This window comes from Bombyx mori, chromosome 12 (genome assembly GCF_030269925.1).
Source record: "Bombyx mori chromosome 12, ASM3026992v2".
NCBI lineage: Eukaryota > Metazoa > Arthropoda > Insecta > Lepidoptera > Bombycidae > Bombyx > Bombyx mori.
The window spans coordinates 9,288,125-9,301,840 of NC_085118.1; the positions used below are offsets into that span (position 1 = coordinate 9,288,125).

Here is a 13,716-nt window from a genome sequence, read left to right on the forward strand (position 1 = left end):
TCTAGACTTATCAAGATGAAAACCCACACCCCATTTGTTGATTAATTCCGGCCGCTTTCTCTCAATTTCTTGCTTTAATCTCATCAGTTGTTTGCAGTACAGTTCATGTCATCGATGGTCCTGCCTGGTGGTAACAGCTCGTAATGAATAATGCCCTTCCAATCCCACCACACACACAGCATCACCTTGTTGCGAGCTAGCCCGGGTTTCGCCACAGTCTGTGAAGCCTGACCGGCCTTTGACCACGACCTTTTTCGCACGTTCTTGTGATCTACTTTTCATCATCAGTTATCAGCTTCTTCAAAATGGTTCGGTTTCTTTACGTCGTAAAAAAGAATCACAAATAAGTACACGGTTCTTTAGGTTTCTTTCAGTGAGCTCGTGAGGTACCCAAATATCGAGATTTTTTGTGTACCCAGTTTTTTTAAAGGCGCCAAAACTGTTTTGTGTTCAATTTCCAGTTCTTCAGCTACGTTTTAACTACTGATATGCCGATCTTGCTCCACTTTTTCAAAAATGGCATCCATTTTATCGGTAATAGAGCGACCGAAAACGCTTAAACCAAATTTGTGCTACTCTTACAGACACTGCACTAGGTCCATAAACATCGAACATTTTTTCGTGGCGTGGTTGCATTTTTACCTCTTTTGTAGTAAAATTTTAAAATGTATCGAATTTCTTCATTAGATTCACTAATCTTGACAATACGAAAAATAAATAAAAATTAGACATTTTCCTAATTTGAATTTGGAATTATCTTCTTTAAAATTTAAAAGTTTTAATGATACCAAAACCAGCCAGACACAAATAGTATAGTCAAAGAGATTTTATTACAAGTTCATACACACTATAATGCGAAAAGACTTTTTCCCCAACCTATTATTACTGAAGCTAATGGAAATTACAATATTAATACCGATAACAACCTTTTGTCCCATCCTTCAGATATACTCAAGTCGATGGTACCTACCCGTACGGGCTTACCACACGCGAATAGGTTTTTGACAATTTACATCGACTGTTTGCATTCAAATCCACTGTTGACTTTATTAAAATTTAACCTAAACTGTACCTGTGAGTATAAGCAGTGTTTATTTATGGTAGATGGAAGACAACGGAATTATGCATTATGAATCTCGGCTTATTCACGAATGCAGTTCATATTGCGTGATTTGGTTTGCTAACCACTAGACTGAGACACGGACTGCTGTCAGCCCTAAATGTATGGAGCTCCCGTTATACTTGGCTGCGATAAGGCCAATTTATATACCCTCTTGGCAATGAAACATTATACAGTCGTATCACTTGTCGAAATGTACCCGTTTGTGGGTTTTGTAGTTTGATTAGCCGTATGCGTATGGTAGAAATGAACGCTTCGACTTGGTTTATTCTTTTTCAATACATTATTTCATAAATAAACATGAATGTCGACTTTATTAAATTGTCGTATTTTTTTCTAAGAGCTGTGTGTACAAAAATATATTAAATAAATAACAAATGAATTTATTAGTTATTTCGAAAATTATACATCATTTCCTTGGCTATCAGCTACACGTACTTTACTATAAGCACGCGTAAATGCAAAAAAAAGGTCTGAGGTCATTTGATCATTATTCTTAATGCCAATTTTATGCCCTTGCTTGGTTACATTCAGATCAGTGAACTTAATAAAATATAGCTCCGCTAACTGAGAAATAACAATGAAACAGTTCTCAATAAGTAAATTTGAGTGTCTTCATTTAAATTCAGTAGACAGATCACCAAGTACTTGACTTACGTTTAAGTTTGTACGTGATTTGAAAGCAATCAGATCAAACCAAATCCAGCGTCCAAAACGGACAACTGCGCCGGCAATTACCATAAATAACATGTCAAGTCTAAATTAATAAACGTTTGGCCAATAATTCAAACTTAATTTAACGCAATGCGGCCAAATTACAGGACCAATTACATTCTAATCCACTCGAATTGCTCTGTCCGTACGATTTATAACACAGCTCATATTTAAAACAACACAGGATTATAGAAAATAATAGTGATTAGAATCTTAAAACGGAATTTAAAACATCCGATAACAGTATCTAACAGGATAATGCATTTACTCGTAGTATGCAAAATCATAAACGCAAAAACTAAACTCACGGTAGTGCAAATTGTAGGGAACCAAAAGTAGGTAGAAGAATTCTGTTAATTACTCTTCCGCGAAGTCATGCGTTCCAGGCAAGAGTAAAAAAAAAGGTCCCCGACTGATGGCGGCCGCTGGCTCGCTGAGTCGGCTGTTGACGAACGTCGGGGGGCTCGCCGCGGTGATTTGCCGCCTCTACACGGGGGTGGTACGGTCGATGGTACTATACGGGGCTTCCGTGTGGTATCACGCCCTGACCCGCGATAACGTCGTGGCCTTGCGACGTCCGTAGCGCGCGATTGCGGTCAGGTCGGTTCGAGGGTCACTGTCTCGTTCGAGGCTAGGTGTGTGCTCGCCAAGACGCCTCCCTGGGACCTGGAAGCAGTGGCGCTCGCCGTGGAGTAAGCGTGGTGATGCGATCTCTGTTCCAGGGGGGAGCCACGCGGAAGTGTCAATCGCGGCGTGCTATGCTTGAGGCGTGGTCTCGCCGCCTCTCGGACCCCACCTACGGGCGACGGACCATTAATGCGATCCGTGCACTCCTCTCGGACTGAGCAATTCGCACAGGTAAGCAGGCAGTCCCGGTAGGCGATTCTCGACTGCTTTTAGCGCGCTGACACCAGAAGGATGGTACGACGACCCGCGATGAGGTCTACGTTGACGTCGTCGCTGTCATCGCCGAAAATACTCTTCTTTTCTTTTTTTGGGTGGACGAGCTCACAGCCCACCTGGTGTTAAGTGGTTACTGGAGCTCACAGACATCTACGACGTAAATGCGCCCCCCACCTTGAGATATAAGTTCTTAGGTCTCAAGTATAGTTACAACGGCTGCCCACCCTTCAAACCGAAACGCATTACTGCTTCACGGCAGAAATAGGCAGGGCGGTGGTACCTACCCGCGCGGACTCATAATAGGTCCTACCACCAGTAAAAAAAAAAAATTATAACCTAACATTCGACAAAACAGTAACAAAAAGACACGAATGGAACGATAACAGAGGGTTAGGTTATTTATCCAAAAGTAAGTTAATTATTCAACTTTGTTTACAGAATTCATAATTGTTCGTTACTCTCAACTTCAATCTATGGGAATTCAAATCTAATTTTCGTTTCTGGCAGTTAGCTTTGTTAGCTTTCACAAAGTTTTTGTGGAAACAAAAACATCCACATACAATCGTACCAATAATGTTCGGAGTTGTTTACGACTAAATCTACACGCCGTTTACGTAATTACTTTGTGTTAAAATCATTCTGGATTCATTTTAAACGGATTTATTTCATTGGTTTTTGTATGTTGATTAAATATTATTATTTTTTCTCGTTTTGAACGCAAGCATTTTTTTAGTGGTTTGATTAGTTACTTGTAAGATTGTATTACGTTTTGCGGCTCGATACCATAGTCAGAATATTATCTGCCACAATAAGAATATAATTTATTCGATCCTCATAAGTGAAATATGATTAAAAGTAAGGTTTCAAGGAATATTTTAATTGAATGCACAATTTCAACCAAAAACTTTATTCTGTACGCCAAGTAATGATCTCATCTTCGTTCTTGTCAAGTGACTAATTCAAGTATTTTTGTAGGTTTAACAAATTCAGTGATCGCACACTCTTTGCATGCTTGTCGTTTAGTTTGTAAAATGACATTAAATTAAATCTCAATCTTGCAATTATGTGGACTCGTTTGTGAGATGCGCTTTTTATATGAACGCAACTCTGTATAAAAATCACGAAAACATAAAGTTCAAAAACGTTATATTTTGTGATGGGGAAAAATCAAATACAGATAATATAACATGATTACAAGTCACATGAAGATTTACAAATTACCATTTTATTTGATCATCGTTAGTGAGATTTAAATTTATCATATCGTCAAATTTGGTCTCTGTTTTTAGCTTATCCTGTATAATATGACTTCACATATAATATAAACTTGCCTGAAATATGGTGGAAAATGCTATTTTTTCTAGTGGTGGTTGTTGTAAAATCAATCGTAGGTAATGTAAATTTGTCTGTTTCATAGCGTAGTTAATGAAATACCTTATTGATGACTGTATCTAATTAACTACGGCAATTACGTTTGCAATCAGATTCATGGTAACAGCTTCCACCATATTGTACCGATGTTAATCAATCCTATGCAGCCTCATCCAATTATAATGACTAAATATTATCCGTTAAATGTAATTTAGAATATTTCGTTAAATAAATTTGTTTTAAACAATTTAAGCCTTAATTTATTTCTTCATTTGCACATCTCTATCCTTTGACGGCAGGGAGAAAAACTTATTAAGTACATATCTACAATTAGGTCTCCGGAGATTTGAGTGAGCCCTTTTTATGGCGGGGCAAAGGCTCCCTCAATATATTAAGGGCGCGTTTCTACCGCAGCAATTTGTGAAATTAGAGCTAGGGGACTGTTTACCTAGTCGTGCCGGTGGCAAATAGCTGCCAGAATTCTATATTATTAACTCTGTGAATGTCTGAACAATGATCTTATTAATGGATAATACTGTCGTAAATTCTTGACCGTCTGTGACTCTTGAATGAGCATACCATTATTATTGACAGACGATGACAATAGCAGCTTGAGCCAGCGAAAGCCTGGCCCGTATATTGTTATGCATGGATATAAATAGTTAACACGATTCTCTTGTATAACTATTTTTGACTTCACACAGAGTGACGATCTCACTGCTTATCTATGTGGAGTGGTTATAGAGCCCATTTACACACATCACAATGTGAATACCACCTTAAGATGTGAGTTGAAATCTAAATTTTATGAGATAACAGCTGATTAACGCTTCCAATCTAGAGTTCATATTAAACTGATGGTGATCATTCGTATTTTGGAATCGCAAGCAAATTGGTCTAAGCAGTAGTTCGTGTATTGTCGAGTTTAAAATCATCTCAAAGAAACGTCGTTTTACAATTCTATAGAACAAGCCGTTTCATAATCTTCGAAAACGATTTGAAATTCTCATTTTATATGTACCGAAAATCGCTTGAGTCCATTAAGGCCAGGAAGAGTCGAAAACTTCCTCGTAAAGCGGAAATGAAAGAAAATGTCGCCAGCGGCCATCATCAGCCATCCCCGTCAACCTATCGATGCTCATACAAATTAACAGACGTAGATTTTAATAAAGGTAAACGTTTTGTTATTTCCGTGCTTGAATCGTATCGATGAATGGAAAAGGAAATATTGTAATTTTTTAAAAAACACTTTTTGTGTTCAGTTGTGTTTTTTGGCGAAAATTTTTGTTAACCTCATTTCGATTTGTAATAGGAGTAATGGAATGGAAATCGGTTTTTATTCGCTCTGTCAAATTTTGAAGCCGTAATTAAAAGCCCTCCCTCTAACATCGTGTAAGACTGTGATCTATTGTACCTATCTATTGTAGTCTCTTAACTCATTTTAATTGAATTTCCTATTTCATATTTTTCCGTGGATGTAATAAAAGATGACTAAAAGTTTCATCGGAAAACAGGCAGTAGCGTTTTCTCAGTATTATTCAGTATAGCTATAGGGTGTGTTGTAAGTCCACACGAATAGGTACCAACATCCTGCCTATTTTTGCCGCAAACCAGTCCAATGCGTTCCAATTAGAAAAGAGGAACAGCCATTACGACCAATAGAATTGAATCTTCGACTTCATGTCTCAAGGTGGCATTGACGCTGTAATGTCTATGACTTCGGTAAACATTTTACGCTAGGTAGGCTGTGAGTTCGTTCACTCATCATATACAACAAAACAAAATGTAAACTAGCTAAAACATTGCGTGTAGCATCACCGATCATAAATATAATTTTTGATCGCGCGATTGTGAACTTTATTGCTAGTACTGCGTTTAATAATAAATAGCTTTTCGTTTTTTAATTAAATAGTTTCATCATACGTTTGAATAGATAAAAAAAAACGTTTTATTTGACGATTTCCGAACTGAACGCGTACTAATATCCGGCGGTGTCGAAGGCGAAGTGAAAAATAAGTTTGAAAATTCACATCGAGATGTATTCAGAGCGTGACTAATAGGTCCACGTCATGGAACAGAAGACTTGAAAGTAGAAAAAATACGCAGCAGCTGTTTCAATGAAAAATAACGTGTCATTAATCACGACGATGAAAGGAAAGAGCGACAAGGCTGCACGACAAATACCTTCCTGTAGCGCCCCCGTGTTTACACTTACGCGTCTCGCCGGCTACCTCTGAAATGATATCTCACTCGAATGGAAACACCGTTTACTACTATTGTCCCGGAGAACAATAGTTCCACAAAAACAATTCGTTTGCGATCTCGATGTCGTCGACAATTGAATCAATATCTTCCTCGTTTCAAACAATGCGCTGTTGTTACTCTCAAACTTTTACCGGTTTTCTTTGTAACAATTTACGATTGCCTTAAACCGTGACTGTGAAACTTTTCGTCGTTCTGTTATTTGATGTATGAGTGGTTAACTTTTATTTTAATTTTTTTTTTTTTTTTATTGCTTAGATGCGTGGACGAGCTCACAGCCCACCTGGTGTTAAGTGGTTACTGGAGCCCATAGACATCTACAACGTAAATGCGCCACCCACCTCGAGATATAAGTTCTAAGGTCTCAGTATAGTTACAACGGCTGCCCCACCCTTCAAACCGAAACGCATTATTGCTTCACGGCAGAAATAGGCAGGGCGGTGGTACCTACCCGCGCGGACTCACAAGAGGTCCTAACACCAGTAATTATCAAAATTCGTATTGATGACCTTTTTTTTTGGGCAGGGGTCGTGATCTTCACCCATGAGGTTTTTCGACGTACCGCAGCCGCCGTCGCGTCAACTTATTATATATAAAAGTAATCTAAAATCTTAACATTAAAAACAATTTTGATTAATGGTCTAATCATTAATATTGCACGGCTAAATTAAGAATTTCAGGTAGGCTTTTAATAATCGGACGATACGAGTATCTATATATTAATAGGTGAAGCAAAAACTTTGTACCCCTTTTTACGAAAATTGCGCAGACGGAGGACAGGAGTATGAAATTTTATAACACTTATAGAGAATATAGGGAAGAAGTACAGATTGCAGAATGTTGATGTTTTTTTAAATTATGCATTAAAAATACATTAAATCAATACAAAAACATTGCACACACTATCATGTATTTGACACACACACACGCATAAATACCGCCGCTTCGCAATAACTAGCATGATTAACTAAAAAGTAAGTTTGTTTAAAATTTTAATAGGAGTGTGAAATAAACTAAATTGTAAAAAATGGATATTGTATTCGAATGCATCCAGCATTCCAATTATAGGTCACCTGTGCTTACAGTTCACAGTTCAAATTCTCGTTCAAAGTGAATAAATCGAGCGGAGATAAGGACTAGGGTCTGTTGTATGTGAATATTGAACGTCGTCGTGGCCTAAAGGATAAGACGTCCGTTGCATTCATGTTGATCGATGCTGTTCGAATCCCAGGCGGGTACCAATTTTTCTAATGAAATACGTACTCAATAAATGTTCTCGATTGACTTTCACGGTGAAGGAATAACATCGTGTAATAAAAATCAAACCCGCAAGTTTTAATTTGCGTAATAACTGTTGGTAGGACCTCTTGTGAGTCCGCGCGGGTAGGTGTCACTACACCGCCTTTTCTGCCGTGAAGCAGTAATGCGTGTCGGTTTGAAGGGTGGGGCAGCCGTTGTAACTATACTTGAGACTTCAGAACTTATATCTCAAGATGGGTGGCGCATTTACGTCGTAGATGTCTATGGGCTCCAGTAACAACTTAACACCAGGTGGGCTGCGAGCTCGTCCACCCATCTAAGAAATAAATAAAAAATAAGAAAATACTCTTGAAGTCTGTGGTTAAATTGAGAATATAATAGTACATATTGTTTGTCTTTAATATTATTTTTCTATAGCGTAGTTTTGGCGAAATCTGTGATTATAAAGTAGTATTTGACAATATTTTTTTTTTTTTTATTGCCCTTGTAGGCAGACGAGCATACGGCCCACCAAAAATTGTTCTGAATCGACTAACGAGGATTGGGCACCATTTCTATCTTTAAGCCCATTGTTGTAGCAAATGTTTGTTTTCATTTTTTACTTAAATAATCGGTGATTATCTAATAATACCATATATAATAATATATTATCTGATTTGATGTAAAAAACACAACTTATATAATAATAAATAGATATTTTTCTCATGAATAAATTAGATTCGTGTTTATTATGGAAAAAAAAATTATGCAAGTACTATTTACCGTTGGCAAGTAAAATTTTTGTAGCTTTTGAAAAACTTTGAAATTTTGTAAATTATAATTCTTGACTCTTCCGATTCAAAAGGTTGCCGACCTCTAACGTGTTCTTAACCTACTTTAGGAAATCCCTGTTCCACCAATCTCGTTAGTGAAAGTAAATCAAATCACATGCTTACACGTTGTTTTGACCTTTTTCTTTCTTTTTTTCGCCGGGCTAGTAGGTGAGCTCACGGGGCTCAAACCTGACGATGTTATAAAAAATGCGACCCACTGAGAAGATCGCGCGAGAAACTGACCGGTGCTTGGGGTACCTAAAAGCACCGTTAGTGGATAGGCGACGTCGACTGTTTACCATTTGGTCCGCAGGATCGGCTACGTTGTTACCTGCGGCCACGATGAGAGGATTCTCGTGTGGTGTGGCGCGTTAATGCCGACTTTAGATACTTACTGATGGGCTCTAGGTCCAGGTCGTCGTGCAAGTCGACGTTCCTGACAAACCACGGGGCTCCGACGGCCATCCTGCAAAAACGGGATTGAAGGGTTTGAAGGGGTTTTTAAGATAGTACGGGCCGCGTGAGTGAACACTACAGTTGCGTAGGTCAAGACGGGGTGTATGCAAGTTTTGTAGAGTGTCACCTTATTTCTAAGGGACAATTTACTTCGCTTGCAAATCTTCGGATAGAGGCATCCTAGTATGAATGCGGCTCGTCGCGTATCGTTTTTATATGGGGGCGGAATGTCATCCCTCTGTCGAGGATGACACCTAAGTATTTGACCTTCGGGGCCCACGGTATGGATTGGTCGTACATGATGATGAGGCGAATGGCGGAGGTGTTTACGCGCCTAGTTAGGAGTAGGATGCTCGAAGTGGTATTCGGAGAGCGACCCATTTTGAAGAGTATCGCTGTGCTTTTCGTAGGGTTGATGTCGATGCGCCCCACTTCCGGAACCACTATCAAATGGGGGTTGCTGCGGTCTGGGGTCGCCGATGCAATAACGACTTCTTCCTACACGAGTAGTAGATAGCAGTGTCATCGGCGAAGAGCGCTAGATGGGTCTCCGGAGGCCGGAGGTTTTGACCCTGGCCAGAGCGGCACTCGAATGCGCTGGGTACAGAATTCCTATTAATAAACAGCAATTTAGAGACGAACGACACTTAATGTTTCTTATTAATTTTATCACATAAATACAGTTGTTTAGATATTTTGAAAACGGGGTGGTTACTCAACTTCCTGTCGCCTATTTTGCGTCTTGGTGGAAATTTTAATTCTACCACCTCTAGTTCTAAACAACATTTTATTCTTTTTTTAATGTTTATATGTATGGACGAGCTTACGGCTCCCGGTAAGTGTTTACCGAAGCCCATAGTCACCTAGAACATATAGTATACCCACCTTGAGACATGAGTTTTTTATTTATTTATTGCTTAGATGGTTACTGATGGTTAAGTGGTTACTGGAGCCCATGGACATCTACAACGTAAATGCGCCACCCACCTTGAGATATAAGTTCTAAGATCTCAGTATAGTTACAACGGCTGCCCTACCCTTCTAACCGAAACGCATTATTACTGCTTCACGGCAGAAATAGACAGGGCGGTGGTACCTAACCTATAATTGAGTTTTTAAAATAGCTTTTCATTTAAATATCAACGGAATCCTATATTAATATGAGGTATGTTATTTTTTTTTATTGCTTAGGTGGATTGACGAGCTCACAGCCCACCTGATGTTAAGTGGTTACTGGAGCCCATAGACATCTACAACGTAATTGTGTTATTTGTTTAAGTCCTTCTGACATATCGTCGCATAGGTCCACGTGTATCCCGTTTCAAGCACAACCCAACACAAACACTTTTCTTCTATAGAATATTTTTCACTGTGAATAATTGCTTTTTGGAAACAAATTAATCGTCAAACGAACAAAGCACCGTACGCCGGTGCCGTCAACAATATGTTTTTTTTTTTGTTTTTTTTTGCCATGTATTCTGACACACAATAAGTCGTTATCAATTTTAGACCGGCGGTTATTTTTGCCGATACCATACACCTTATTTGTAATACGAAACAGCATCGGTGTGCATTATCACTTTGTCCATTCCTGCCTCGAAATAATCACATATTTAATTATTCGAGATCCATTATCCGCTTAATACAAACTGGAGCGTGAGATCGTCCTCACATCCTGAAGACGGTAATGTTATGATTAGCAGTTAAGGGTTATATAAGGTACGTAAGGGAATAAGGAATAATAATAATCTATCTATGTACATAAAAATGAATTGCTGTTCGTTAGTCTCGCTAAAACTCGAGAACGGCTGGACCGATTCGGCTAATTTTGGTCTTGGATTATTTGTGTTAGTCCAGAGAAGGTTTAAAAGATAGAAAAATATGAAAATGCTCGGAATTCAATAAAAATAATAACATTTTGTGTTTCCTTTGATGTGTCCCCCTTTTGTTTGTTTTAAGTTTATTTTATACAAAAGCTTAAGTCTTTTGTTTATCGATTGAAGCATTACGAAGTCTGCCGGGTCAGCTGGTAATAAATAATAATCATAATATTTTTATGGATGTTCGTTAAATTGTGCAGGGTAAATTAGGACTACTTCTTTTTATCCTAGGCAGTTGATTTTATTTCTGTTGATTTAGTTTCGACAACAGTGCAATTTTTTATTAACCACGACCTTAATTGACAACCACTATTAAATATAGGCTTTCACCGAAAATCTAAACACTTTTGAATGAAACTTCCGTTATAACTACAATTTCACTTAAGCTTCGCTGTATTTAGATTACATAAATAACTTTATCGGACACACTTCGAGAGAACGTCCTGCTCCTACCCTCGCTTGATGAGTAATGCGTGCGTCGCCCAGTGTTTTTGCCAGAGCGGAACTGACAAAAAGTTTATGAAAGTCATGAAACGAGTCATGAAAAAAGTCATGAACTTAGATAGAGTTTTGAATTATTTTACAAGACAATAGTCTAACTGCTTCCATAACAAAAATCATATAAATCATGGACACGAAAACTGACTAAATAAATAAATTTTAATTATACTTAATTATACTTTGTATGTACCAAAAATTAAAATTTGAAAACATAGTTTCTCTCAAAAGTGAATCATAACGAATTAAAAAACTTCAGAAATATGAAACTAATCTGACAGATACGGTTTGAAATAATATAAAAAAAAACCTTCTTAATATTTTCAACGCAGTTTCTTTGAAGTACTACTCGTACAACAGGGAATTGTTCAAGTCCGTATCTATACTTTGTTCTCGACGTGACAGTTACTGCAATTTATGCGGACGTCCATCACTCGAGTTATCTTAACGAAATCCTGGGCCGAGAGCTGCGGGTACATATTTTTGGAAAACCCTTGATACCGACTAATTAACTATTCCTATTTTTTCTGATTCATGTTTACTCAACTAAGGTACTACTTATAGGAGATTCCGGTGCAAGTGCAAAAATGTTGCATACCTACCTTTAAATCCTATCAGAGACACATCAAATCATTCCAGTTCTCAACCACTTATCTAGTGTACTAAAATCTATTAAAATAGTTATTTATAATTCGAAATGGCTTTATTTTAAAATAGTCAAGTCTTCAAAGAATACAAAAGTCTTTATCCTAACTATCTTCTGGTAGTTTAACTATTCCAGTTACGCTATGGCTGATACATAGAGTTCACGGTGATCAAACAGGGAGTTTGCTAATATTATCTCTAGCGCGAGCAGTGCTTCGCAGAATCTACCACCGAATCGGAATCGCGACCCACTGAGAAGACCCGGCGAGAAACTCAGTGGGTTGTGGCTGTCGGTTAGTTCGTTCATCAAACTCTTCTTCATAATTGAACACTGGTGGTAGGACCTCTTGTGAGTCCGCGCGGGCAGGTACCACCCTGTCTGTTTCTGCCGTGAAGCAGTAATGCGTTTCGGTTTGAAGGGTGGGGCAGCCGTTGTAACTATACTTGACCTTAGAACCTTAGAACTTATATCTCAAGGTAGGGTGGCGCCTTATCGTTGTAGATGTCTATGGGCTCCAGTAACCACTTAACACCAGGTGGGCTGTGAGCTCGTCCACCCATCTAAGCAATAAAAATAATAAAAATTAAAAATTGAAGAATTCGACGAGGACGATGACTGTTGCTTGAATCCGTAACGTATCGATTTTAAATTTAAGTTGTCGTGAAGATCGACATTTTTCACGTATAACATTGCTTCGACGGCTATCCTGCAAAAACGCAATTGCATGACCTGGAGAGAGTTTAAGCGCATGCGGGTTGCATGAGCGATCACTACACTTGCATAGGTCATGACTTAACGTATACTATTTTTATAGATTGTAATATAAAATTAGTTTTGACTAGTTAGATTATATTGACATATAATGTTATAAAACTTACATAATTTTTTGTTCTTATACTTAGGGCCGAAAAGCTCTCAAGTGGTGATCGCGCACCGGAATACACAGCGTGGGGTGGTTGAACTCTGATAAGGTTGACCGACGACTCGCTAAAGGTCGCGGGAATCCGCTGGATGCAAGCTGCGCTGGAAGCAAGGACTGGTCATTGTGGCGAACCTTGGGGGAGACCTATATCCAGCAGTGAACGTCTGTGGGCTAATGACGATGATGATGATAATGATAGTGCATGAAGATTGGGAATTGAGACAAAATGCAGCAACAAAATTGTTAAGAATTTTTTCTGTTGCACTGTCCAACCGCACGCACTGATCTAAGCTCTGAACGAATCCATATACCAAAAAGAGATACACAAACAGATTAGGATATATAATTCATCTTTAGCCCTGGTATGAAAATGCTCATCGTTTGTGATTTATGCTCGGTATTAAAGAGATTTTAAATAATCGCTTTTTACCATTTCGTCGGATACCAGTCCGCATTAAGGCAATAAAAGCACGAGAGAGCGATTCTTGGATCACCGTCTTATCTCTCAGAGTCAGCCGCTCAAATATAAATCAAAAAAATTGATAGCAATTTATATGTTAAACATCAGAGTGAATAAGATATTTCCCATCTTGTATGTTCCTGTGTGAAACGATATGAGGCTTATACACGTTTGCGGGAGACTTCATCCCTCGCTCTTGATATATAATTTCAATTAATTAAAGATATAAGCTTATATTCTTGGAGTGATATATAAAATGATTTACTATTTTTTTTAGCATTTTGCACAATAATAACAAATAAGATCTATGTTTCATGGCAAAGATTCAATTAAAATTTAAAAGGGCTAGATAAGAAGGGCTTGACCTCTCTTGAAAAACTTGAAAGTCTTATTCAAATTACAGTTTCACAAC

The 13,716-nt window shown here is 38.2% G+C and overlaps 1 long non-coding RNA gene across 1 annotated transcript; it reads left to right on the plus strand.

The window, feature by feature from the left end:
- The first annotated feature begins 1,707 nt into the window (after positions 1 to 1,707).
- LOC134199847 (uncharacterized) lies at positions 1,708 to 4,355 on the plus strand. Its single transcript, XR_009974496.1, has 2 exons — positions 1,708 to 2,692; positions 3,176 to 4,355. It is a non-coding gene; the product is annotated as an uncharacterized LOC134199847 (long non-coding RNA).
- The last annotated feature ends 9,361 nt before the right edge of the window (positions 4,356 to 13,716 follow it).